The sequence below is a fragment of the Pipistrellus kuhlii genome, unplaced genomic scaffold, assembly GCF_014108245.1.
Source record: "Pipistrellus kuhlii isolate mPipKuh1 unplaced genomic scaffold, mPipKuh1.p scaffold_m20_p_2, whole genome shotgun sequence".
Classification (NCBI taxonomy): Eukaryota; Metazoa; Chordata; class Mammalia; order Chiroptera; family Vespertilionidae; genus Pipistrellus; species Pipistrellus kuhlii.
In genome coordinates this window covers 186,412,582-186,440,239 of record NW_023425515.1, presented here as the reverse complement: position 1 = coordinate 186,440,239, position 27,658 = coordinate 186,412,582, and the positions used below count along the sequence as shown (strand labels likewise).

Below are 27,658 nucleotides of genomic sequence, written 5' to 3'. Positions count from 1 at the left end.
GTGACTTGCCCTTTCTGGGCTCTGTTTCCTCATTACAGTCTGTGGGGACTGGATTGCAGGATGGAAACAGGCCCTTTTAGCTCTGACATTTGGTAAACTCTCAGGTTGAAGAGGTGGTTTTAGAACAAATAGTAGGCCCCGATGTCACCCAGCGGGCAGTGAGTGTGTAGCCTTTTAGTCCCTGTGGCTGGGAGGGAGGGAAAGGAGGAAGAGCCATGGAGGATTCACAGCAAGTTGGCTGTGGAGGGAGAAGGCAGCCGGAGGACATTGGGAGACCGGGGTGGGTGTAGAAGTCCAAGGTTAATGGCCAGGGAGGGGTGTCAGCCTGGAACCACTCCTCCAAGTCGCCTCTTGGCTGGAAGTGTTCTGGGAAGAGCTGGGAGAGGGTTCTCCTGCCCTGTCCCATACACGGGGTCCCCAGAGCAGAGGGTGCCCCCCACCCTCCTTCCCTAGAGGCTCCCTCAGCGGGAGGCCGCCTCCCCAGCACAGAGGAGGGCGGGTGAGGGGAGGGAGGGAGAGCTAATGAGCCAGAGCCATGTTCTGTCCACCTCTGCACTCCAAGAGCAGGCGGTGGGGCGCGGGTGAATTATGCATGCGCCTGTTAATCACACCCTGATTAAAGTGATTGTGCTAATATTAATTCTCCCGGCCCTCTCGGCGGAGAGGCTCAGGGGCCCTGTTGGAGCCAGTGCCCGCTCCCCGCTCCCCGCTGCCTGCTCCCGGCTCCTGATGCCGGATCATGGCTGACAGACGGTGCCTTTGTCGGGTGCTGGCTCCCCACTGATCCCTGAGCACCCCCTGGGCGGGGGCTCACCCTCCTGGCTGTGTGCCCCCTCACCCCATCCTGGGGAGGAGGAAGGACTGGTGACTGGCCTGGACTCAGGCACCTGCAGAGGGAGGTTCAGGGATGCCAGAGGCTTTAGCTATGGACACAGCTCTGAGCCTGGGGAGAACCAGACTCCCTGCTCCTCAGGCCGGGGGCGGGGTCTAGAGGAGGGGGGGTCAGGTGGGCTGGGAGGCGGTCACCTGTGGGCGAGCTACTTTAGAAAGGGCAAAACTCTGCTTGATCAGACAACTGCAGGAGGAGGCCCGGGTTGGGTGGGAGGGGGAGGGGGAGAGACACCTCAGCCACAAATACCTGAGGGGCGGGTGAACACCAGACACCCACTTCCTCCTCCGTAAAAGGGGGACAAAGATACCTGCCGGCCTCCAGTGGGTTGAAGAATTAAGGGACATAATGCGTGCCAAATGGCACCCCATAAGCGCTCAGTATACTGTGGGCTTGGCTGCTGGCTCCATGAGAAATGGGGCAGTGACGCCCACCTCCCAGACCCACTGTCAGGCCGAAGGACACAGGGAACTTGGGGTACCTCCTGGCACATGATGGGAGCTCCTCAGGAATACATTTCCCGAGGAGAAACCCTCTGACCATGGCTGTGGAGAGTTTACGGGTCCTGGACTTGAGCAGTATTCACCCTTCCCATCTCCCACCCCCCAGCCTCCACCTCCACTCTCCCACCCCCAGGCGCTGGAGAGCTTGCCAACTCTTCCTGGGTGAGGCGGGCTGAGGTCCTGGGTCCGGACAGAGAATTGAGAACATGGAGCAACTCCCAAGGAAACAGTGTCTCCAACCATTGGCAGCTACAAAGACAAATAAAACATTGTCAGCGGGGGCCCCCCCACATTGAGGGGCTGGGGGGCTACCTTGGAGCTCTGACTATTATCAATAGCGACAGCAATGCAGCTGCTACCGACAGCCACACCCACGGTGTACCGAGCTTACCTACCGGGTGCTGGCCACTTGACATGCATTGTGTCCTTTAATTTCTCAGCCCGTTTGAGGTTGGTGGTATTTTTATCCCCCTTCTCCCGAGGAGGAAGCTGAGTGGTCCCATTACTTGCTGAGCTTTGTCATTCTCGGTGTTTGTGCTTTGCACCAGGCCTTTATTTATTGCGTCTACTGACATTGCTTCTCCGGGAAGATGTATTGCTTGGTCCAAGAAGCTAGCTCGTAAGTGAACTTGGGGGGTAGACACCCTTCCGTGAACTAAGTAAGGATGGCAGGGGCTCTGGTGGCCTGGAGGGTGAAGAGCCAGCAGTAATCAAGTCAGCGGGCCCTTTCTGATGGGCCCAGGGCCCGGGCCAGGAGGGCAGGGCTCAGGGTTTGCCCTGCCCGGGAAAACCCACACCTACAGGTGACTGGTAAGAACTGTGTGTGTGTGTGTGTGTGTGTGTGTGTGTGTGTGTGTGTGTGTGTGTAAGCACCTGGGCACACACATGGGTGCATACGCATGCATCTGTCTGCACTCACCTCACGTGAGCCAAAACAAACAAATAAACAAACATAAACACAGGCCATTGCCCACTCACAAGCTTTCTCGGGTGAATGTTTTCCCCACTGATTCCTGCCTTGCCCCGACCCCATCTCTCTTCGCAAACACACTTACTGGCGTGGCCTGCACTTGGTTCATCCGCGTGGGTTTGCACAGTACCCGAGCAAAGATCGAAGGCCCTGCCACCTCTCTCGCCGTCACGCTAGCTGGGAATCCCCTCTCTGTGCAGGGAGGAGGCCTGTGTCTTAGAAGGGACTGGGTGGGGGGGAGGGGGGAGGAAGGCGGCAGGTGACTTTTAAAAGAATATTCAGTATGCCCGTGGTCTTCAATGCGTATCCTGTAGCCAGTCAGGCTTCTTGGTGGGTGAAGGAGACAACGAACATCTGAATGTGACCCTCGTGGGGGGGTGGGGGGCTGAAGATGGGGTGTTATCTCAAGTGGCAGAGGTCAGGGTGGAGACCTCCCAGATCAGCGAGCCTGGAATTGCTGGTGGGTGGGGTGAGAAGGCAGCCATGGGGGACGTGTCTCCTTTGTTTTGCAAGCTCTCATTGGCCAGAGCTGGGCTCGCATAGATTTCAGTCAGCTGTCACAAACATGACCTAAACATGGGAAGTTGCTGGGAAGGAGAAGGAAGGAAGAGTGGGAGAGACAGCGGGGAGAGAGAAGGAACCCAGAAGAGAATGGAGGTGGGGATATCTCCTGAATACCAGATCTGCGGCAACCCTCCATCCGTTTCCAGCTGCCCTGCCATAGCCAAGGAGCACACAGCAATGGCCCTTGGCGGTGGATTCAGCTGGATTCCCTCCGTTTGCCCTGAGGACGTGGGACCTCAGGGAGGCCTAGCCCACCAACAGGGAGACTAGGGTTTCAGTCACAAGTGGGGCTTCCTGGGTCCACATCCCTGATCCCCCTTCCTATTGTGTGATATCGGAGAAGTCATCTAACCTCGTGCTGCCTCAGTTTCCTCACCTGTGAAATGGGGATAATACCACGCTGGGGCTGTGTAAGCATTAAACGAGTGAATATCTGTAAAATGCATGAAACAGTGCCAGGCACATGTTAAATTCTGGGCAAGTATTAGCTATTATTCTATTATTATTATGGTGATGATGATCATCATCATCTCTTTCTCCCCAAACCCCCTTCCTGAGGTAAGCCTGGTGTCAGCTCCTCCAGCGGGCCATTAGGGCACCTCCTGCCTCCCGCCCAGGGGTCTGCTGGTGGAGGAGATCTGTCCAGGTTACCCGGGTCCCCTCACCCCTTCTCTCTGAGAGTTTGAGGGCATAAGTTAGATAACCATGACACCTGTTTTAGATTAGCCTTCAGAAGCCTCCGACAGCTGAGAAATTATTTAACAGGGAAGGGATTGAGTACATGAATAAATATTAATATTAAATCGCTGCTTCCCCCGATTTAAGGGGTGGAAGGGGGGCTCACCGAGAAATGAGGGCCCAGCTCTCCGGGCGCTGTCACTGTGGGCCGTTCGCAGGAAGGAGAGTGGGAGTGGGGAGAGGACGCGGCGGGCTGCTGGTCCCGGGCCCTGGTCCCTGGTCTAGCTGGGTGGGGCTCCATCCGTCAGGGGGGCAGGCAGCAGGGGGCAGGGGGCAGGGGCTCAGGGTGGCTGGACAGACAGCCTTCCCAGGTCTAGGAGGGCAGGGGTAGCCTGAGGGCAGCTTCTAAAGCCTCCCCCCACTCCGCAGAGAGGAGCCCCATGGACTCAGGAGCCAGCACTGTTCTCCCTATAAAATCATTACAATGTAGATTTAATGACCACACTGGTCTAAAAACAAACACGATCCAGGCTGGATTCGTGGTTTTATATTCATTATTATTACATTACTAGAAAATTCGTGCACGGGGGTGGAGGGAACAGGGACTGAGGGGGGGGAGACGGGGGGGGTGATCGGTCCCTCAGCCCAGCCTGTGCCCTCTCACAGTCCGGGAGCCCTCAGGGGATGCCCGACTGAGCTACAGCCTCACGTCCCTCTGTGGGAGGTCACTGGGCGATCAGGGGACAGCACAGGCCAGCCAGTAGCCAGCCCTCCCTCCCCCCCATCACGGCCCCTCCACTGCTGCTGGTTGCCTCTACCCCCACTCCCCATGGATGTCCCCTCCCTCTGCCCGCTGGCACTCATGCCTTGGACTGGCCTGGTGCTGCCTGCTGCCGCCTCCCTCCCCCAACACCACCATCAACTAGTCGTTCTGCCTTTGATTGATTTGCATATTGCTCTTTTATTATATAGGATTCCCCCCTCTATTGTAAAAAAAAAAAAAAAAAAATGCCGCGATGAGAACGTTGTCACTGGCCTTGGGCACTGTGTCTGGTGGATGAGTGGGTGCCCCTGGCCAGGGTGGGGCGGATGCTGAACCTGGGGAGGCAGGCATGGGGGGTGTGAGGAGACATCCCCGGGGGAAGGGTCCCCGAGAAGGCAGGACCACGTGAAGGTGGTAAGGAGTTAGAGATTCAGATCCCACCTTTCAGGCCCAGATTACACTTTATGTTCATGCATATTCATAAATTACTACTAATAATAATAGCAATAATTATTATTATGAGGCACTCGCTGTGTTGGCTGCCCTGACTTCCTTGGCATTCAAGAGCCGCAGCCACTGCAGACTCAGGGCCGGGCCTTCCTCTCTCTGCCTGGAACCCCCTTCCCTGTAGCCACAGGCCTGGCTCCTGCCCTCACCTCCTGGGGGTCTCTCCACTAATGTCACAGCTCAGCAGGGTCCTTCCTGACCTTTCCATTAAGGAGCCCCTCCTCCTCCCTTTCTCTCTGTCCCCTTCCCCTGCGTAATTTCTCCAAAGCACTGATGAACCACACGAGTCGAGTCCGGGGGACATAGCTGCCTTCCCTGTTCTAACTCAGCAGGTGCGACCTCACCCCTCTCACCTGCTGCTGACCGCAGGCCCAAGGTCACAGGGAGCCCCGCCTCCCAGCCCTCTGCCCTCCCTCTGTAATGCTGCTTTCTGTTAGCGAGCCTGGCCCCTGTCAACCATTCTAGCAGCCCGGGAGCGCCCGAGAGGCGGCCGGTGGTTCCCTGGCCGAGGCATCGTTCCGCCTTGCTCGAGGTCAGACCCCTGGCTGGCTGAAGAGGCTTCCTCCCCGGAGGTCTGAGGCGCCCTGGGCAGGGGACAGAGTTCTCTACTACACACCCCCTCTCTGAGACTCAGTTTCCCCACTGAGAGTAAAATAAAGGTGCTGCAGCCCTGGCGGGTGTGGCTCGGTTGGCTGAGCATCGTCCTGTGCACAGAATCAAGCCAGCAACCAGGGCATGTGGCACAGCCGGGAATCAAACGGTAACCTCCTGGTTCATGGGTCTACGGCCCAGGGGTCCTCAAACTTTTTAAAGTGGGGGCCAGATCACGGTCCCTCAGAGAGCTGGAGGGCTGGACTATATGAACTACTAATTCCTACTGTAACACCTCGGCTGCGCTCACTGCCCAAAAAACCTGGTGGGCCGGATCAGACTCCTCTGCGGGCCCCATGTGGCCTGCAGGCCGTAGTTTGAAGACCCCTGGTACGCTCATCCCCTGAACCACATCGGAGGGGAGGGGGGGGACAGAGCAAGTTTTGGTTGTGTCTGCCCACAGGTGGAAGGCTCGTCTGTACCTGTATTTCCTGCAGTGGGATGGGTGGTTGGACACACGCATGCTCCCTCACCCAGCTCCCATGTGGCCATCATTTACCCCTTATACGGGATGTGTGTCCTGTCTTACATACAATGCATCTGACCGTCTGATCCTCCATGTTCATTTTAAGACATTAGAACCCATCTCTATACAGCTCCAAAACCTGGATGGTTCTTGTTCTTGGCTACCCTTGAAAAAAGGGATTAAGGTGTCCCCACAGATGGACAGTGTGTGGGACCCACAGGCCCCTCGAGGGCTGCATTGGGGATCTGGGCCTAGCAGAATTTCAGATCACGCCGGTCCGTCCTTCTGTCCATCTCTGGGGTGTGGGTTGGAAAGCTGGAGGCTTATTTCTATGACCTTCTATAAAATATTCCCCTGGCCAAGCTTCGAAATAGTCCCCAATATATAAAAGTCAGCAATCATGGAGAAACATGAAACAAGCATGTTCTGACCCCAGCCCAGGCAGCAGGATCCATGTAGATCTGTAATTCCTGATGACATTTCTCAGGCACGTGAACCGCACGTTGAATAGTCCACGTGGCAGACATGTGGTTACACAGACACTGGGCAGTCTGAGCATGATTCCTCCTTCCTAAACTTAGTGAGACCGCATAACCCGGTGGCTAAAGATACATTTTGGAGTGAGACTTCCCAGGTCAGATCCCAGCCCTATCACTTACCAGCTCTGTGATGACCTTGGGCAAGCAACTTTGTGTCTCTGTGCCTCAGTTTCCCCCTCTGAAGAACGGAGATATGAATAAAACCCATCTCAAAGAGTTTCTGTAAGGGTGAATAAATGGAGATGGCTGAGCATACCCTCAGAGTGCCAGGCACAGAACAAGGGCTCACTAGGCATTTGCTGCTGTTGGAATTGCTGCCGCTTTGCTGCGTCTCCATAGCGGGGCATGTCATTCCCTGCCTCTGAGCCTCAGTGTCTCCATCGGTAAAGTGGGTATGCTGTGATTTGTCCCCCGGGGGCTCTTGTGAGAATCAGGTGAAATAAAGTAGGCGAAAGTGCTTTTTGGGATGACAAAGCATCGCGCCTTTCGGAAGATTACCGGAGAGATGGCTGCGGATCTGTGCTGGCAATGAGGAGAGTGATGAGCTGTGGTATTTAAATGAGGATTCTAAGCCTCCCAAAAGCCTTTATTTTCCCGTCCCCAAACACTTATTGTGTTGGAACATCTTCCTGTTCTCCACCTGGGAGACTGATTCACTCAAAATTGGCTTGGGGAAGGCAAAGCTATTTGAGGAAGGCGGAAGGGAGGGCGCTTGTAAATCTTCCCCCAGCAGAGCTGCTGGATGACTGTGAGTGGGATTGGAGAGTCTCGGGCTTTCTCTCTCTCCCCCTTCTCTTTCTCTCCTCTCTCTCTCTCTCTCTCTCTCTCTCTCTCTCTCTCTCTCTCTCTCTCTCTCTCTCTCTCTCTCTCTCTCCCCCTCTCCCTCTCCCCCCTCTCTCCCCCCTCTCCCTCACCCCCTCTTTCCCTCTCTCCCTCTCTTCTACTCTCTCCATATTTCTTCCTTCCTTCCCTAGAACTATGGAGGAATGAGATGGACACCATCTGTCTCAAAGCCAAGGACCTGAAAGTCACTCCATGCCCCCTCTCCCTCGTGCCCATGGCCCAGCACTCAACATGATCCTTCCAATATGCTACTGGGAGCCGCCCCCTTCCATCCATCTGCCTGCCCCCCCCCGCCCCCGTCCCCGCCCCCGCCCCCCGACCTAAGAGTCCAGCCTCTCTCCCTTGAATGTCCTCGGTAACATCCTAGCTGGATGGATCCCTGCTTCCTTTCTCATCCTCCTGGACTCCATCCTCCAAGGAGCCGCTAGCAGGGTCTTTAAAAAATGATAATCGGCCCTTCCCTAAAGCTTAGGTGGCGTCCTTTTGTTTATACCAAAAATAGCACAAAATCCTCTGAAGTCGGTACTGTTATGATCCCATTTTACAGATGAGCAAGTACAGCCCAGTCCAGTTCATGCACTCGGGACCCAGGTCCCATAGCTCAGAGTGTCAGAGTTGGGATCTTTACCCCAGCAGCCTGGGTTTGTCCACGTCTCCAGCCTCCTCTCAGGCCACTGGTCCTCTCTCTGTCCCTCTGACCAAACAGGCTCATAGAGCCTCAGAGGCTTGCCCTCCCTCTCCTGTTACCTAGAATCACCTAGAACTCACTTCGCACCTCTCACCGTCTCCCTAACCCCACCTAATGTTACCTGGGCGGCTCCTGCTCCTCCAGGTGCCTGGCCCCCTGCACTGGCCAGGGAGGTCTCCCTGCTGGCCTGGGGTCTACACGTCCACAGCCCTCTCCCTTTCTTCAGTGCACGTACCCTACACGATCACCCCCTGTGACTATTTGTTGACGACCAACATCTCCTGTAAGAACAATATCTGCACGGTAAGGGTGGTGCCTCAGTGAGGTTGGCTGCTATAACGAAACGCCACAGACATTTATTCCTCATGGTTCTGGAAGCTTGTCGTTCAAGACAAGGGTTCCAGCTGGAGCAGTTCCTAGTGAGACCCCTCTGAGAGAGAGAGAGAGAGTGAGAGAGAGAACGAGCATTCTGGTATCTCTTTCTCTTCTTATGAGAACACTAATTCCATCCTGGGGGCCCCATGCTCCAACCTCATCCAGACCTAATCACTCCAAAAGGCTCCGCCTCCAAATGCTATCACTGTGGGGGCTTAGGGCTTCCTTATACGAATTGGTGAGGCGTGGGGTGTATACAAGCATTCAGTCTATAACAGGTAATGGATCTCTTGTTCCCCTCTAGATCCCCTCTTGGCACTAAGCAGGCACTCAGACTATTTTGTGGAAGGAAGGAAGGAAGGAAGGAAGGAAGGAAGGAAGGAAGGAAGGAAGGAAGGAAGGAAGGAAAGAAATTACAGTCCTGCTTGGACAGTGATTCTGGAGATCCCTCCAGGATTTGAGACCAACCCTGCAAACCCACATTTGTCCCAAGAGATTTTTGTGATACCAGAGGCTAGAAGAATCATCGTTCAGCGAAGACTCTGCTTTTTATTAGCAGTGACCTAACTGCTGGCAAAGCTCTGGCTTGCTAGGATAATTTCGCTTTCCCTGAAACATAAATTTCTTTAAAAAAAAAAAAAAAGAAGAAGAAGAAGAAGAAGAAGAAGAAGAAGAAGAAGAAGAAGAAGAAGAAGGGGAAAAAGTCATGTTGCCCTGCTCCGATCTCCCAACCATGGACTACTCCCGCCCCCCCTCCCCCTCCTCGGGACTAGATCCCTGCTCTAAAACACCGTCCCGCGGTGAGATCTCCAGCCATGACATACAACCATGAATTTAGATCCCCTCCTTGCAAATACAGTTCCCCGATTAGATCGCCCCCCGTGAAATATGGCCTTTGGGTTGGCACATGCCGGTAAAATATGGCTTTTGATTAGATCACTGCGGGGAAGGCTGAGTCGCTAGCTGGGAGCGGGGCTCTTTACCACAGCCTCACAGAATACAATATAAACATACGGAGAGGGAGAGAAAGCAGGCAAGGTGAATTATTAACATGACATTCTGGAACTCAGACTTCCTTCGACGTTGTCAGGGGGACGGGAGAGGCTGGGACAGACCCGGGCATGGAGCCTCACCTGCCATGTGGGCGTCGCCCTCAGCGGGGTGGCAGTGGTGGTGGTGACAGTGGATGTCCTGGGGCTTTCCATGTGCCGGGCACCGTGCTGAGTGCTTTAGGTGTTAGTTCGGGTTCCCCAAAAGGAAGGTGACATTGTTATGGTTCTCAGTCACAGGGGGAGCTGAGGCACAGAGAAGTGAGGTCACCGGCTCAGGGACACACAATGTCAGAGCTGGGATTTGAACCTGGGTCGGCTGCCCTTGAGACTTTATCCTCAACCACTGCCCTTCGGTTGACTGAACTGATGCAACCCCTGGCTTGACCTGTGGGTGATGTGACCCCCACAGACTTTCTGCTGCTGCAGGGGTCAGGGGGTGGGGACCCCTGCAAGAGTCAGAGATGATGGGTGCTCTCCCCTGGGTGAGGATCAGGACAGAGAACCAGGGGGATCAACTGGGCCCATCCCCGAATTTAACTAGAAGCTTAGGCCAGAGCTGGGCAGGGGCAGAGCCAGGCCTAGAAGCCCAAGTCACCTGCCTTTGAAGCAAGTATATCCCACTTGCTCTATTAACCTCTCTCTCTCTCCTTCTTCCCTCCCTCCCTCTCTCTTCCCCTCTCTCTCTCTCTCTGAAAGGTGTAGAAAACTAAATTGAGATACTATGTTTATTTGGCAAGATGAGCTCACTTGTAATGGGGGCTGACCGGGGGGCCCCAGGCGCTGTCATGGCGGAGCATTTCTTCCGGAGCAGCCCTGAAGCCGCCACCTGACCAACGCCGTGCCCTCCCACTGGCTGCTGGGTGGGGACAGGAGCCCTGCTCTCTTGCCTCAAGTCAGGGCAATTAGGAGGGTCCTCTCAGCTCCAGGAACCGCAGTGGGCCTGGCGGGGACCCCACAGCCAGCTCCCCTCTGCCTGTTTCTCTTTCTGCATTCCTCCCGGGCCGGCCCAGACACCCGGGAAACCCACACAGCTCTGGTCTCCCGGTGGGTTCCTCAGAGCCCGCCCAAGGCAGACTCTCCTCGGTGTCTTCAGATTCCAGTTTCTGGTGCATAAACTGGGGATATGAGCACAGTTACCCCAGGGTGTGTTGTAGGCAAAAGTGTGAAGGTGTGTGTGTGTGTGTGTGTGTGTGTGTGTGTGTGTGTGTGTAATGTGCTCAGCCCAGCTCCTGGAACACAGTATGTATTCAGTAAACATTTATCCAAATCCCTGGTGGGGGATCCCCAGCTAAGAAAGCAATTCGCTTCACCTCCTTTCACCTGCAAAGTGGGGCCAGTGGTGGTGTCTGCCTGCTGGGCCTGAGGGCCCTGGGGCCAGAGCAGGGACTCCTCCCACGCCAGTTCTGACCCCCCCCCCCCTCTCTCCCTCTGCCTGGGTGCTCTGCCAGGGAGGGGGTGGGCAGTTCCTTATCTCTCTGGAGCCAGCCAACTGGCCAGCGCTTATCTGGGATTTGTGAGCTTGTAAAACATGGCGCTATCACATCATCACCCTGGGGCCAGGGTGCTCCCTGCTGGGCTTTATCAGAGGTGAATTTGGCCTGTGATTGAGGGAAAGCCGGGTTATCCTGGGTGGATGGCAGCCAAGTCCAGTGGGGAAGCTGGAGGGTAACGGGCCTGCCTGTCGGGGTTGGTGTGACACCAAAGTGGACAGGCAGTGTGCGTGTCCCCTCTCCATCTCTTCCCTGCAGAGACATTTCAAACTGTGGGATGACCCCGCAAAGCTCCAGGAACCCAGAGGAGAAAATTCTGGGTTAAAAAAATATATATAGTGGCATTAATTAGCCCCAGTGACCCCCTTCAGCTGTCTATTCCTCGTTAAGCACCTACTATGTGCCCAGCACTTAGCTGCCCAGAGCACTGGGCTTGGTCTCAAATGTCTACTTCTCACGGGTTCTAGCTGTGTGACCTCGGGCCAGTCACTTGTCCTCTCTGAGCCACAGGTGTCCAAAGGGAATAATAGTACTCATCTCGCCAGGTTATCATCAGGGCCCTTTGCGGCAGTGACTGCCAGGGAGCTGCCCTATAAACTGTGAAGTCTAGTGCCCAGAGGAAAGACATAATCTAAGGATAAGCTTGCATGTAGACTACACACCAAGAGAGTGGGGTGCGGTAGACCCAGGAGCCAGAGCGGGATTCCATGAGTGGGAGCAGATTGTGCTGGTGAAGACACTAGGGGTGGGGAGGGAGGGGGTCATAGAGAGAGGGCATTCCAGCAAAGGCGGTGGGCAGGGTCACTCGGGCAGGCCCTCCCGGAGCTGGCCGGCAGCCGCCTTGCTGGTCAGGGAGGCCGGGCCCATCTGGCTTTGTTTTCCTCCTGCTGTTTGGATGCTTTTCTGCTGAATTCCCCATTTGTCATTGTTTCTCTGCAATTCTCTTTTGAACTTGGCATCTGTTTGGGCTCCATCGGGGTCCCCGCCTTCTGGGCTCTGATGCTCAGATCTGTTTGCAACCTGGGCACCTGGTCTGAGGGCAGAAGGTGGCTCCGGCGCCCACAGCAGGTCTTGGGGATGGAACCAGGGATGGGCGGGGCGAGGGCAGAAAGCCCTTGTTCACACGCTGGCCCTTCCTGACCCTAAGCATGAGGCACCTGCCTCTGCTGAGAGTCCAGCCAGCAGCTTCCCTTCCTTCCCGGCTTCTCAGGGGGCCACCGTGGGCTCCCCCTTCTCCAGCTGGCCAGGCTGTCTCTGCTGCACCAGGTTTTGAGCAGCAGAAGAGCCTGGCATTCCGACACTCGCTTTGGAGCCAAGGGAGCCTGGGTTTGCCCCTGACTCTGTCACTTAACAGCTGAGCATCCTTCGCTGTCTCTGTGTCTCCGGGAGCCTGTTTCCCACCTCTGAGAAATGGGGAGAGCTCTGCCTGCCTGGGGATCGCCTGAGGGCGCAAAGGCATGAAGCCTGGGATAAGGCAGCGGGAGGAGCAGCGCTCTAGGCCCGGCTGGTGGAGCCTGCGTTCTGGGTCTGCCAGGGCACCTAAGCTAGCGCCTCTTTCCTCATCCACAGGAAGGGAGGAAGAGCAAGACCTGCCTTGCAGAGTGGAGGGGAGCAGTCGGTGAGTTTATGTATCTGTCAGGAGCCTAGAACCGTGCCCGATGCTTCGTCATCATTCATCACCGGCATCCTTCCTGTCCAGGAACATTATTCTGGGGCCAAGGAGAGGGCCCAGGCCATGGCGCAGTCAGGAGCAGGGGACCTTGAGCACCAACCATGTTCAGCATCTGGGCTGATCTCTGTGTGTGGGTGTGTGTGTGTGGGGGGGGGGGGGTAGGGGAGCCGTGCGTGAGATGTGTGTGTGTGGGGGGGGAGGTGCAGGTAGAATCAGAAGACTCGGATTTGAGTCTCTCCCCTTGCTATTGTCTGGATGGACTCCAGCTAGTTACTTCCCTACCAAGTTCAGTTTTTGTTTTCTTTACCTGGAAAATTAAGATCATCTCTCCCCTGAAGCATTCGTGAGAATTAAGCAAGAAAATAAACATTAACATTTTTTTGAAAACCGAAGCACAGCGGACTGATTCCACACATTTGTTTAGCGTTTCTCCACCGAGCTTCTGTGTGGAAAGCACTGCTCTGGCCCTGGGCAGGCCGGACCCAGTCCCCACAGTCCTCTCTCTAGAGGGGGCCCAGGGCAGCACACCCCACCCAGCGGGGAGTGAACTCTCCATGGTGCTGAGATAAGCGCTCAGTGTGGAGGGCTAAAGGCAGTGGCAGGGCCCTGCAGGGAGGCCCGGAGAGGAGGTGACATTCGACAAGATAGCTGAGTGAGAGGGGACAAGCTCACAGATCCATGAGGCCAGGGACTGACGGGCAGAGGGAAGGCAGCACAGAAGGGGGCAGTTCAAGGGATAACGAGGGGAATATGGTGTCTGCAGGGCCTGGAGGCAGGTCAGAGTTCGGGATCCAGTCCAAGGGAGGTAGGAGCCACGGGGGGCTTGGGCAGGGGAGGGACATGGTCTGGTGGGATGTTTGTCTGTTACACTCATGGGGGTATATGCATATTGTTAGCCGCCTGGTGGGGTGACTCAGTTGGTTGGAGGGTTGTCCCATACACCAAAGAGTTGTGGGTTCGATTTCCAGTCAAGGCATATAACTAGGTTGCTGGTTCTTTCCCTAGTTGAGGCACATACAGGAGGCAACCAATCAATGTTTCTCTCTCTTCCCTCTCTTTCCCTTCCTCTTACTAAAGACATCCTCAAGTGAAAATGAATATATTAGTTAACCTATGATGGGTGACAATTTTTCCCATGAGTGTGTGTGTGTGTGTGTGTGTGTGTGCATACACACACATGCAGGGAGGGTGTTTGTGAGTGTTTGGGAAGGGTGTCTGTGAGTATGGGGACACTGCTATGATTTAGAGAACAATCAAGAAGCAGAAAAGAGATACTTACCTGATGGGGAGAGGCCATGATCACAAAGAAGGTTTTCCCAGGGCGAGGCTCACCTATTGCACTCCGGATGTGCTGACCCCTGCGATTTCCCCAAATGTGGGATACTCGACTGTGTACTGTGGTAGTGGGGACTGCGTTCGCGCTCTCCCCTGGAAAGAAAGAAAGAAAGAAAGAAAGAAAGAAAGAAAGAAAGAAAGAAAGAAAAGGAAAGGAAAGGAAAGGAAAGGAAAGGAAAGGAAAGGAAAGGAAAGGAAAGGAAAGGAAAGGAAAGGAGAACCAGAAAAGAATTGGAAGAGTCAGTGTCTGAGGTGCTTTTTGACTCAGAGGCTCTGATTTCATGAAGAAACAGCTCTATGGCTTGTTTCCCAAATCCCCAGACGGGGAGTGAATTCAGGCTAATGGGTGGGATTTAGGGTGAAGCTGGGTGTGGAAGACGCTTGGCGGACTGGTCAGCAGGGGAAGCCGCCGGAGTCCTGCTTCTGTGGAGCCGGAGGTCTCAGAATCCTTGGGGAGGGAAGGGAACGGAGACGGAATTAACAAAAGCAGCCGGAGCTAACGTGTGTGGGCATTTACTGCGTGCGGGCTTCGTGCTCGCTCTCGCCATGAAATCCATCTCTGGGCCTCACATCCGCTGTGCTGGGCTGGTAGGACTTCCCTGATGAATGGCTGCCCAGGTGGCTAAGAACAACAGAAATTCATTCTCCCACACTTTGGCAGGCAGGAGTCTGAGATCAAGGTGTCCGTAGGGCACACTCTCTCCCAGGGCTCCCGGGAAGGCTCCGTCCCTCCTGTCACCGCTTCTGGGGCTGCAGCCAGCCTGGCATTCCTTGGCTTGTGGACACACCGCTCTGTCCTCACTCCTGTTATCAACACATGGTGCTCTCTCGGTGTCTCTGTGTGTCTGTCTGTCTCTCCTCTTATAAGGGCCCCGGCCGTATTGGATTAGGGGCCATACACCCAAAAGCAATATTACATCTTAACCAACTACATCGGCAAAGATTTTACTTCCAAGATCACTTTCTGTGCTGCAGGTGGGTGTGAGGGCCGGGACACAGCCCAGTTATACCGATTCTTTCGAGAGGGTAGGGGTTTCACCCCAATTTCACAGAACCTCCAGAAGGTGACATATCCCACTCAAGGTCACACAGCTGCAAAGCTGGATTTGAACCTTTGTTTTGACGAAGGTTCACTCTCTTGCCAAACCACCCGCTGCCTCCCTAGGGACTGGCATGGGCGCCGGCAAAAGGGCACAAGGCACCCAGGGGTGCTCAGGGCTCCCCTAACGGATCAGCGTGCTGGGGTTTGCATGGTGGGAGAGCAGCTGAAAAGGTGGTGGCATGAGGCTCAGAACAGGCGTGGAGAGAGGCAGAGGGGCCTCTCCTTTCTCTCATTCTTCACCTTCTGGATCCTTCTGAGCCTGCCAAAGACCAGTGCTCCCTCCCAGGTTCCCTCGTCCTGCCCGGGTGTCAGCCCTGCCCCAGCTGCCCAGCATCGCTGCCGGTGTCTCTCTGGAATGAATCTGTCCTCTTTGCACCTTGCATTCCCTGACTCGGAGTCACTGAGACCCGCCGGGCAAGGACTGGGCTGTGTTCTCCTGAGCTCCCGGCGCTAACCAGGGAGCGGCACATTGGGGCACGGCAAGTCCCCTCACTCATCCACAGGGAGTTCTTAGCACGATCACCTGCTGGAAACTGGACACCTGGACCGGCATGCCGGGAGACAGACACGCAGACTGGCCATGGGGGAGGTGCAGGGGATCATGGGAGCCCAGCGAGGATTCTGGTTCAGAGAGGGGAGTGGGAGGGAGGCAGAGAAGGCGTCCCAGAGGAAGCGACTGTGAAGCGTGACAGGGGAGGCGGTGCGGTGACACGGTGATGGGAAAGGAGAGGGAAGGTCAGTGCAGCTGGCAGAGCGGCAGGTGCAGAGCCCTTCGGCAGGAGAGAAGCTCGGAGCTTCCAGAACTGCGGGCAGCTGCTGAGGCCGGGCGGCAGGGGCAGGGTGAGGGCTCCAGAGAGAAGGTGGGCAGGGAGGGAAGGGTTGCTGGAGGAGTCCAGATGAGGAGGTGGGGCATTCTCCCAGGATAGCTCTTCCCTTGAGATGGACAGGAGGCAGGCGGCACTGAGGACTTTGGAGCTGGACACTGACGTGGCAGGAGGCTTTTCCTGGCAGCAGTGAGGGAGGCTGGAGGCAGGGAGGCAGCAAGGAGCCCATCCTGTGATCCAGGAGAAAGAGGCCGGTGTGCTGGATGGATTCAGGGCAGGGAGGGCTCTGAAGAAGGGAGAGACTTGGGTTCAGTAAACGCTCAGTGCGCTGGATTCGGTATTGCTGCAGGGCTTGATTTGACCTCAGCGCAGGGAGGAAGGGTATTATGCACCCCTCCTGGCCCCTGCTGAGCGGAGGAGGGGCCTTCCTGTTGGGTGGGGAGGGGAGTATGGGGTGAGCACAGGGAAGGCAGGAATGCAGTCTCTGGGTGCTATCCCTTAGTGAATGAGCAGGCCTACCCATTTCCTGAGACTGGGTTCTCTCCCTGGCCCACAAGCCCCCACGGGGTTGGCGTGTCTGCAGAATCCAGGTGCATACTGCATGGCCTGGAGCTTAACAACCAATCACTTAGATGCCAGCAAGAGAGCCCAGGTCTGTGTTCACAGCCACAGCTTAGCTCGGGCCTCCGAGGGGTCCTTAAGATGCCACCCCGAAACAATCCGTGCCAGGGCTGACAGCTATTGATGGCTCACTATTCACCAGACCCCACCACAAGCGCTCTATGCTTCATCTCATCTGAGTCGCCTAGCAGCCCCACCAGGTAGGGACTCATTATACCCATTTGACAGATGAATAAACTGAGGCTCCCAGAGGGGAAGTGATTTGCCTAACATCACACCCCTTGGAAGTAGCAGAGCTGGGACTGGGATGCTTGTCTGCAGGACTCCCGAGCCTGGCCTGTGCCCCCTCCCCCCAACCCGGGGAAGAAGCCATTTTCCCAGGAGGCTGCTGGATCTGGAAGATCACCTTCACCCCGAGCTGCAGAGCAGGGTGGGAAAGCCGCCCCCCCCCCCAACCCCCCACCCTGTCCCCCCGCGTGAAGGAAGACTGATGGGCTGGCTTCCTTTCTTTTCCTGGCTTCCCGGTACCAAGTATATATTTTTTCTAATCGGCCCGGCTGCTGATGGTTATCTGGCTTCGCGAGAGAGCGAAAGAGACTTTGTGTCAAATGCTGAAAAATGACTTTTCAGGCAGCCTCTCCGTCTCCTGAAAGGAGGTGACGTGCTCGGAGCATACAAATCACTCAGCGCCCGGGCATCTCGACGCAAGGAAGGAGTGTGTTTAGATTGTTAAAACCGCTCCCGTCCCTTCCCAAGGTCACAGGCAGGCAACCCGGCGTCCTCGGGGCCTGGGGGACAGCGAGGCCGGGAGGGGCGAGGGGATGTGACCCCGGACAGCGAGCCCAGGGGGTTCCGGGTCCCCGAGGGCTCTCCTGGGTGCAGGAGGTGTGAGAGCCCGAGAGGAAGTCTGGCCTGGGCTTCCGGTCTCCCTCAGCCCGCGTATGCTGTGCGACCTTCGAGGAGTTACTTGACGTTTCTGGACCCTGGGAACCCCTCCATGGATAGAGTCCCACAAACTCTGACGTCAGCGATGCCATTCACTCAGCTCAATGTCCTGATAAGTGAGTGTGCCTGACACCGACTGGCACTCAGAGGTCCCCAGGCAGTGGGACTGACTGAGATGCCACTGGGTGGAGGGGGAGAGGGTGGACCTGAATCCAGGCTCTGGGTTGAGCAGCCTGCTTTGGGTTCAAACCTGGTTCTGCTACTCCCGCTGTGTGACCTTGGGTTTGTGGCCCAGCCACTCTGAGCCTCAGTTTCCTCCTCTGTTGACTGGAGAAATCAGCAAGCCCATCTCTTGGGGCCTCTGGTGGAAGTGGCCCGTGTGACTGTCCTCAGCGAGTCGCAGTCCTGTCAGGTGACTGCTCCTTGGCTGCGCTGGCTGGGCAGGTCCCCTCGCCGCCCCAAGCCGTGGTTTCTTCATCTGTAAAGAGAGAATGAGGATTTGAAAGGACAAAGTTCTTAAGTGCGTGGCACACAGTAGGCTCTTCATCACTGATAATGTGGCTCTTTGCAGAAGGATTTTTAAAAATATATTTTATTGATTATTACAGAGAGGAAGGGAGAGGGATAGAAAGTTAGAAACATCCATCAGCTGCCTCCTGCACACCCCCTACTGGGGATGTGCCTGCAACCAAGGTGCATGCCCTTGACCAGAATTTAATCCGGGACCCTTCAGTCTGCAGGCCGATGCTCTATCCACTGAACCAAACCAGTTTCAGCTGCAGGAGGATTTTTTAAAAGACAATTCTGGTTTTTGACTGGAGCTGATGTCTTGCGTACCCTTTGGAAATGTATAACAAAGAAATGTCTAATGGAATGTATCTCAGTACCAACACTCCATTGACTGGAATGCTCCATTTCCTGAGTGGGCATGGGGGTCCCCTGGGGGGTGGTCTGTTTACCTGTGCAGGAGCCTGGTGGAGGTCTGGGCCTCAGCAGGTGACAGGTGCCCCAGTCTCCGACGTGGCAGTTCCTGGGCCCACCTGCGCTCCTTCCCGGAAGGCCGTGGGCGGGGAGCCGGCCCCCACCTGTGCGAAGCAGCCGCCAGAGAGAAAGGCGGGAGATTACGAGCCAGCTCCTGGGCTGCTGGAGGGACATTTGTCACTTGTCGCCCCGTTTTTATCTTCCTGGCTATAAAGCGAGAGAAGCCACCTCGTCAGGCTTTTAAAAGTACAGACGGTCTCCGGATGAGCTTGTGATGTTAGACAAGGCCTGCCAGGAGCTTGCCTCCTGCTAGACCAAACGAATGGTGCTCCCTGGCCAGGGAGAATTCTAAATTTAGGGATTTAGGGAGCGGGCCGGTGTATCAAATGCGAGAGAGAGAGAGAGAGAGAGAGAGAGAGAGAGAGAGAGAGAGAGGAGGAAAGATAGGGCCCCAAGCTCGGCACCAGGCAGAACACAGGCCTGGGCGTCACTGGATGGTGGGTGACCCCAGGTCCCGTCCCCTCCCTTCTGGCCCCACTTAACTCCTGGGGTGTGTGAGGATCTAATGAGATCATGGAGGTAAAAGCTTTACTGCTTAAAAGGATTAGCATATGCTGATGGTGGGAAGCCATTCCCGCTCAGCACAGATGCCCACCCAGAGCAGGGCGTGTGGCCGTGGCGGGCTTCATGGAGTGGGGAGGGTGGTTTGATGAGGCTCTTGGTTAGTGCCTTTCCCCTCCCCTCTTCCTGGCCTCACTCCCCGGAGGGTCCTGGACTGAGGCTGGGAGGCTGAACCGCAGCTGTGGGGCCAGATGGGGTCATGGCCTGTGCAGGGGGAGCCAAGGAAGGCCCAGCCAGGAGCACCTCAGAGAAGGCAGTTGCAGGATCCCGGCGTGCGTCCCATCCCGTGGGGCTGAGCAGAGAGGGAGCAAGCGTGGGGCACGAGGCAGCGGCATGCAGGCCACAGAGCAGACTGGACAGACTGGCGTGGAGAATGGGCCCGACAGCCGTTTTCTGGGGCCCCGTGGCCTCAGCTCTGGGAGGAAGGAGGCTCAGACCCAATGTGGATGCACCGGGTTTGTAAAAGAGACAAATGAACTAGGACAGGGGTCGGCAAACTCATTAGTGAGCAGAGCCAAATGGCAACAGGACAACGATTGAAATTTCTTTTGAGAGCCAAATTAAGTTTTAAACTTAAACTTCTTCTAACACCACTTCTTCAAAATAGACTCGCCCAGGCCATGGTCTTTTGTGGAAGAGCCACACTCAAGGGGCCAAAGAGCCTCATGTGGCTCGCAAGCCGCAGTTTGCCGACCATAGAACTAGACCATTCTAATGTACGGCTTTGGGAAGCACCCCAAAATATCAAACACATAAATGGGAAGCTGCCCTGGTGGAAGGGTGGGCTGACAGCCTGTACCCCACCTGTGAGGTGCCTCAAGTTCAAATGCTGCCCCTGCCATTTACTGATCTCTCTCAGCCTCTGTTTCATCACCTGTAGAATGGGAGTACCGCTAGGACTTACCTCCCTTGGTGAAAATGAACCATGACATGTGCCTGATCCAGGGTGAAACCGCCGCAAACATCCCCATCCATGGTTGTATTGGACTCCCTCACGCCTGGCCCACCCTCAGAGCCCTCAGCTCTGCTGGGCTCAGCCATTGGAAACATCTCAAAGATGGCCTGTTGCTTCCAGCATCGTCTGCCCTAAAGTCCTCAGCATCCAGCCCCGTGGCTTCATGGGTCTCTGAGTTGGCACTGCCACCTTCGCGTGATGGGGGGTTGGGCCTGGTGCCGCCTTCCCTGCGGCCGTGGTAACAGAGCTGGGCTACAGGGGAGGGGGGTGGTGGTGGGGTGGGGCCTCAGCCCCTTCCCGCGCTCCCCCCCGCCCCCCCCCCCCCCCCCCCCGCACACCCCACGTCTCCCTCCTCCACCCTATCGCACCTACAGCAGTCACAGCCTCACGCTCTATTTAATCGCCTGCATTGTCTGCTCCTCGCGGGGTAATCTCAGCTCGGAACACGTGTTAACAAATGGGCAAAGTTTTATCGGGAGCCGGGCTCCCCTCCCTGCTTCCTCAGATAAGATGCTCCCGCCCGCCGGGCTCACGCGGGGAAGCTGCTCTCCTGGGAACCGATCCCCAGGCAGCGGCTCTGTAGGCAGCAGCATAACTAGCGGGCAAGGTGAGGGGGGCAGTTCCGGGGGCTCCTGGAGCCGGAAGAAGGCCCACTCCTGGCTTATGCTGCTCCCGGGGTGGCTAGGGACTCTTGGGGACTCTTTTAGCTGTGAGGCAGGGGGAAAGCTGAGTTCGAATCCCACCTCTGCTTCCTCCTAGCCATGGGCTCTGCACAGTCACTTCCCTCCTCTGGGTCTGCATCAGCTCGTAAGAAAATAAGGAAAGCCCTGGCCAGTTTGGCTCAGTGGATAGAGCGTCGGTCTACGGACTCAACAGTCCAAGGTTTGATTATGATCAAGGGCATGTACCTGGGTTTCAGGCACATCCCCAGTGGGGGATGTGCAGGAGGCAGCTGATTGATATTTCTCTCTCATCGATGTTTCTCTCTCTCACTTCCTCTTGTAAAAAATCAATAAAAATATATATATTTTAAATATATTTTATTGATTTTTTTACAGAGAAAGGGAAAGGGATGGAAAGCTAGAAACATCAATAAGAGAGAAACATCAATCAGCTGCCTCCTGCACACTCCCTACTGGGCATGTGCCTGCAACCAAGATACATGTCCCTGACCAGAATCGAACCTGGGATCTTTCAGTCTGCAGGCTTACGCTCTATCCACTGAGCCAAACCAATTTCAGCTCAATAAAATATATTTTAAAAATATGGAAAAAGCCATCTGCCTCATCTATAAAGTGCGTCCCATGGGATTATGGACATGCCATTGCCTCCAGTTTGGTGCATAGAGAGCTGTTCCTTTTCCTTCCTCCCTACATTAGTTTCTGGAGCTGCCATAAGAGAGGGGCAGAAAGCCGTAGGCATCGATGCCCTCACAGTTCTGGAGACGAGATGTCCAAAAGCCACGCTCCCTCTGAAGGCCCCTGAGAACCCTGCCTGGCCCTCCTGCTTCCCGTGGCTGCGGCCGTCCTGGCGCCCTCGGCTTGTGGCTGCGTGGCTGGACTCCCGCCTCCGTCGTCACATGGTGTGTTCCCTCGGCACATCTGTATCTGCCCAGATGTCCCTCTGCTTATAAGGACACCAGTCATATTGACTAGGGCCTGTTCTCATCTTAACTCAGTCGCCTCTGCAAAGACCCTATTTCCACATATCTTTTAGTGGGGAGAGACACAGTTCACCCCACAATTCCACCCTTTGGCCAAACCCTCCAACTTGGGCAGTGGCGATCCTTGTTGCCTTTGGATGCAGCCTCTGTCATTAAGCTCACCTTGCCCAGAGGGTCACCTGCCTTACGGGTCCTTTTTTTTTTTTTTTTAACGAAAAAGTGTACTGTTATGGGTCCCCCTTCTCTCCTCTGCCACCCCATCCTATTCTGAGGCAAGGGTAGGTGTGTGAACAGATTATGGTGTCTGAGTAGGGCCACGCCAGATGGGAGATACGGTGTCCCTTCTGCACAGATGGGGAGTAAAATTAGCAAGCTCTTAAGGGATCAATGGAGCTGAGCCCCAAAGGATGTCGAGAGAAGGGCATTCTGGGTGGAGCGAACAGAACAAGCAAAGGGCTAGAAGAAAATGGGTGGGCAGCCCCAGGGGCTGGGTCGGGGACTGAGTGTGTGCTGGGAGAGGAGGGCGCCCCCTGGAGATGAGGCTCGAAGGGGCAGCTGGACTGACAGCTGGAAGAGCCAGACTAAGGACCACATTGGTCCTGGGCACTGGGGAGCCAGTGAAGGTTGTAGAGCAGAGAGCATGGTGGGCTCGGATTTGTGGCGAGGAGGGCTAACCCAGCAGCAAGGACATTCAAAGGCTTTGCAAAGTGAAGGCTTTTCTACCTGGAGACCCGTTATCGTTGGACTTTTCAGGAGCTGGGGAAGTCTGTCCACTGGGAACTTCCCAGCGAGGCCCTCAGCGCAGGTGGGCAGACAGCAGCCACGTGATGCAGCCTTCTGGCCCTCAGTTCCTCTTCGTGTTGCTGCTGGAAAGCAGCTTTGGCCCAGGATGTCAGGGGCTGGGACCTGGCCCCCTGAGCCCCTGATTAGTCCACGAGGAACTGCCCTTCTTCCCTGGCACCCCTCGCCCACCCCACTCCCAAGATTTCAACTTTTACATCCAAGACTAAGCCCTCCAGGTAGACGCTTCCAGAAATCAGCAGGGAGAGGTCCTAGAAGGCCCGGGCATGCATTTCCATGCCCTGCAAGTGGACTCATTTATTTCTGCCCTCTAATCTTGATTAAACCCACCTGCAAATGAGCCAGATATTAAACCCACGACCTTCATCCTCCCTCCCTCCCTGACCCTCGCTCCCTCTTTTCACCCCCAGCGTGGTCCATTCGTCCAGGAGAGCACCCAGCGATGGAAAATTCCATGCCAGGCCCGCTCAGCTCATTCCCTCCACGGAGCACCCCGCCGCAGCCGCAGCCTGACAGTTTCACTTTTAACTCTATTTACATTCCGGAAAGTACATAAGATTTCTATCATGTACTTTCCTAATGTCAATTTCCCCATGATGAGAATAGGCTGTAAACACCCATCTTCTCATAAGCCTATTACGGTTCTCCATACATTCAGAGTAGGTGAGCGATGCCATCGCCAGCTCCCCAGGCTGGGCGGGGCTGGTGGGAACTGGAGCCCACAGGCCAGGGAAGACAGCCCAAGGCGAACACCAGGAGCTGGGACTCATAGATGTCACCTTTATGGTTCCCTGGATGACCAGGCCACGATTGGGTGGCTTCTCTTCCACGCCTCAGTCAGCACCATCTCCATTTATGACTGGCACCATTAAGACCTACTAGACTACTTAGTCAAGGGAATGGACAGACCCCCCAAACGGCATGCATAGAGCCATCCCAAGCCCTCGTCACCCCAGGGTGGTGCCTTTACCTGGCCCCCTGGCGCCACGCTGGGTTGGGCTCTGGGAGAGGGACACCACCCTGACGCTCTGTAGGGTTCTGGGGACCATGAGAAGGGACAGGATGCAGTGTGACAGTGGGATGAAGTCCCTGGGCTTCTGGGTGGTGGGTGGGAGAGCTTTCCCCGGAAGAGATCAGCTGTCAGTCCCCAGAGGGGTTTCCTGATCAATTGCACTTCCCCAGAGACCTGGGCTCCTCCCTGCAGAGCCCCGCTGTTGCAAGGCTCCTGGGCTGGGGAAGGGGAAGGGGGATGGTGGTGGTGGGGACTCTAGGTCCAGCAATGAGCTGGCCTGTGTCTCCTTGACTGCAGGCCTCATCCGTGCAGGGACATGGCTGGCTCTGCCTCCAGCCCTTGGTAAATAGCTGTTGAATGAGTGAATGAATGAATAAATGAATGCTATTTGCATACCTTTCTCCTGGGCTAAAGGAGAAACATTCATTAGAAGGAAAGCAGCAGAGTCTATAGGAGTAGGGGACAGAATCCTGCCTCCAGCCTTTAACCCTTTCTAAGCCTGGGGTGGGCAAACTTTTTCTATAAAGGGCCAAATGGCTTTGCGGGCCCAGAGGTAACAGGGAAGCTATCATGTGGGTGCCATGTATAATGCAATCATTTAAAAATACTAAAAACCACCCTTAGCTGGTGGGCCCTAAGAAACAGGGGACGGGCAGGACTCGCCCCTGGGGCTGCAGTTTGGCGGACGCCGCTCTAAGCCTCGGCTCCTTGACCTGTACGTTGTGACCAGCCCTGGCCTTGTCGGTTTTGGAGAGTCCGTGCGCAGGAATGAGGCTCCGCAGCGTTTAGCTCTGGTGAGAGCACAGTCCTAAAGCAGATGGCATGGAGACCCCGCCAGGGCCCAGGCACTGCTCTCAGGAAAGGATTTGTGAGCTTCCGAGCCGGTGAAGCATTCCGCTGAGGAGGAAGCAGAGGAAGCAGGCTCAGACAGCTGCAGCCACTTGCCCGAGGCAGAGCTGGGGTCTGAACCCAGGCAGCCGGGCTCCAGAGTCAGTGCACTTTCCCGCCAAGTTCAATGCTCTCCTTATCTACCTTGTTGCTGCTCTGAATTCTCATTTCAATGATCCAAAGGCGTTGTGGATGGTCCCCAAAATGACAGCAAGCTCCTCTGCGGGTGAGCCGTCCCTTTGTTGGTCTTATTTGGCCCCCGATTTACTTCCTGAGTGACAAAAGCTGGGTCCGTTGCTTTGCCATCTCTGAGTACAGGCCTGGGGACAGAGGGGAAAGGAACGGGAGGATCCAGGATGGGTGAGCTGGGCTGGAGAGTCATCCAGTTCACAAAGTCACGTGCAGACCTTGGAGCAGGAGAGCTGGATTCTCTTCATGCTGAAAAGAAAGAGCCAGGCAGGGGAGGATCAGGAACTAGAGGGAAAAGGTAAAAGAGTGGAATTCACAGCCAATTCATGGCTGGAGGCAGGGGGAGGGCCAAGCTGGCCTCTCAGGGCTGCCTCCTCCTCCTCCTCCTCCTCCTTGGAGCAGGGGAGTGTGTGTCCAGCAGAGAAACTGCTTCATAGGCATGAGTGTCCTCCTTTCAGTGCAGCTGCTCAAACTCCCTTTTCTTTTCTTTCCTTTTTAAAAAACATTTTTATCTATTTCAGAGAGGAAGGGAGAAGGAGAGAGAAATAGAAACATCAATGATGAGAGATACTCATTGATCAGCTGCCTCCTGCCCTGGGGATCTAGCCCCCAACCTGGACATGTGCCCTGACCAGAAATTGAACCATGACCTCCTGGTTCACAGGTCAACACTCAACCACTGAGCAATACTGGCCGGACATCCCTCACCCCCTTTTCAATTCTGTTTAAAATGGGCTGAGGTTGGAAAAATGGGGTCTGAAAGGATTTGCAAACGCTCCTTCTGTCTATACTCCTCAGCCCCAGGAAGAGGTTTAGAGTATTATGGTATTGGTGGACTGAATGGCTGTGTCTCCCCCACAATCCATGTGTTGAAGTCTTAACCCCCATGTGATGGCATCAGGAGGCAGGGCCTTGGGGGGGGGGGGGGAGGGGTGTGATTAGGTCATGAGGCTGGAAGCTCCTGAATGGGATCGGTGCCTTTGAAAACACCTTGGAGAGCTCCTTCATGCCTGTGGGGACACAGGGAGGGGACATCCATCTATGAAGCAGGAAGCAGGCCCTCTCTGTCACACCCTGATCTTGAACTTCCCGGCCTCCAGAACTGTGAGAAGTCAATTCCTGTTGTGTATAAGCCACTCAGTCTATAGCATTCCACAGTTCAAACGAAGGCAGAAATGAATGGAGTCATTGGCATCTTTAAATCTAACCAGCTTAGAGAGCCAGTTCCAGAAACTGCAGAATCAATTCAGAAAGCCCATCCTTAGGATTCTCTTCTCTTAGAAGAAGCGCCACAGTCTGCCTGAGGCCGGGTTCTCCAGAGAAATAGTGTCCATGGGTCCTGCTGCTGGGAGGCCGGGGGGTCCCAGGATCTGCTGTCTGCAAGCTGGAGGCCCAGGAGAGCTAGGGGTGTGGTTTAACCCACGTCCAAAGACCCAAGGAGCTGATTGGATGGTGACAGCCCCAGTCCGAGGGAGGAAGAGGATGCTAGGAGATGCTCCCCGCTCAGCAGTGGAGCCTTTTGTTCTGTGCAGGCCCTCCATGGATTGGCTGATGCCCACCCGCCTGGGGAGGGTAACCTGAGGGACTGAGTCCATCAGTTCAAATGCTCGTCCCATCCAGGAACAGACACCCCAAAAATAATGTTCAACCTGGGCCCCCTGTGCCACATTCCAGTTGACACATAGAATTAACCCCACCACCGGACAGGAGGGAATGTGCCTTGACATGTCAAATGAAACTAGTGTCACAGAGTTGTGCTAAGAAGTCGATGAAAAGAAAGAGAAAGGGAGCCCTAGCCGGTTTTGCTCAGTGGTTACAGCGTCAGCCTGCGGACTGAAAGGTCCCAGGTTTGATTCTGGTCAAGGGTTTCAGGCTCAATCCCCAACAGGGGGCGTGCAGGAGGCAGCCTATCAATGATTCTCTCTCATCATTGATGTTTCTCTCTCTCCTCCCTTACTCTCTGAAATCAATAAAAATATATTTTACAAAAAGAAGAAGAAAGAATGGGAGACAGAGAATGAACGAGAATTCCAAAAATACCAACCATGACTTTCTCTGTAGGATGGTTTACAGGAAGGAATTTAGTTTCCTGTACAATTACATGTATCATTTTTTATTTTCTAAAACAAGCAAATATTCATCTTGAAATCCCCAAAGGGAGCAGCCATTGAAGACGAAAATATCGATAAGCGCAGGGCTGTGTCTCTCTTCCAGAACCCATCGGAAAAGTTACTTTCCCCAGGGAAAAACCACCGTGTTTGCTCAGGGGATGTTTGTCAGCCGGGCCTCTTCCTGACTTCCTCTTATCTTGCTGACAAAGAGAAGGATGGCGAAGGGGCCCTGAGCGAGTGGAGCCTGCGGGCCATGACTCAAGCAGCCACCGTGGAGGGAGGCAATCACAGGATCAGCGTGGGGGACAAAATACAACGCCAGGGCTGCTCACCAGGAGTTGCCGGCCGAGCTCCTCGGAAACCCTCCAGTCCCTTCTGAGCTGGGGACAACTGCCGCAAGGTGACCGCTCTGCAGGATCCTAATCAGAATGTGGAATCAGAGTCAGGGGAAACCGTGTGTGCTGGCTGTCCGGCTTAGCGAGAAAGCTACGGAATCCTGCCTACCGCGGGTCTTGCTTGGTCATGTGGTCTGCTCTGACGGCGAATGGTCGTGTTGACGTGTCCTTTGTATTAAAGCTACTATTGATAGATGGCACCTGGTGCTGTGGCTAGTGCCTTGAGGGCACTGCTACAAATGCCAGTGATTCCCGGGTACCATTCCCGGTGCTGGAGACACTACAGGAACAAAACCAAGTCCATTCCTTTGGGGGCATGGGGGCGGGGGGCGTGGGGGGCTAACATTTTAGTCTGGGATGCGGGGTGAGTAAGAGGTTGTATAGCATTGACAGTAAGCAGGTGGATAAATGTAAAATACAGCATCAGGCAGAGAAGTAGTATCGTAAGCAGTAAAGCTGTTTTAAGGAGAGAGGGAGAGAAGCTGGGCGGGAGTTTTAGAGAATTTCAGGTGAGGTGGTCAAGGAAGGCTTCCGTGGTGACATGAGAGTGAGCAGAGATCAAAAT

General features: G+C 55.2%; 1 protein-coding gene and 1 non-coding gene across 2 annotated transcripts in view; both read left to right on the top strand.

The window, feature by feature from the left end:
* IGSF21 (immunoglobin superfamily member 21) overlaps nucleotides 1–27,658 on the top strand; it is a 201,469-nt gene that overhangs the window by 50,139 nt on the left and 123,672 nt on the right. The window lies entirely within an intron of this gene.
* Nucleotides 13,922–14,080, top strand: LOC118725204. Its single transcript, XR_004989929.1, has one exon. It is a non-coding gene; the product is annotated as a U1 spliceosomal RNA (small nuclear RNA).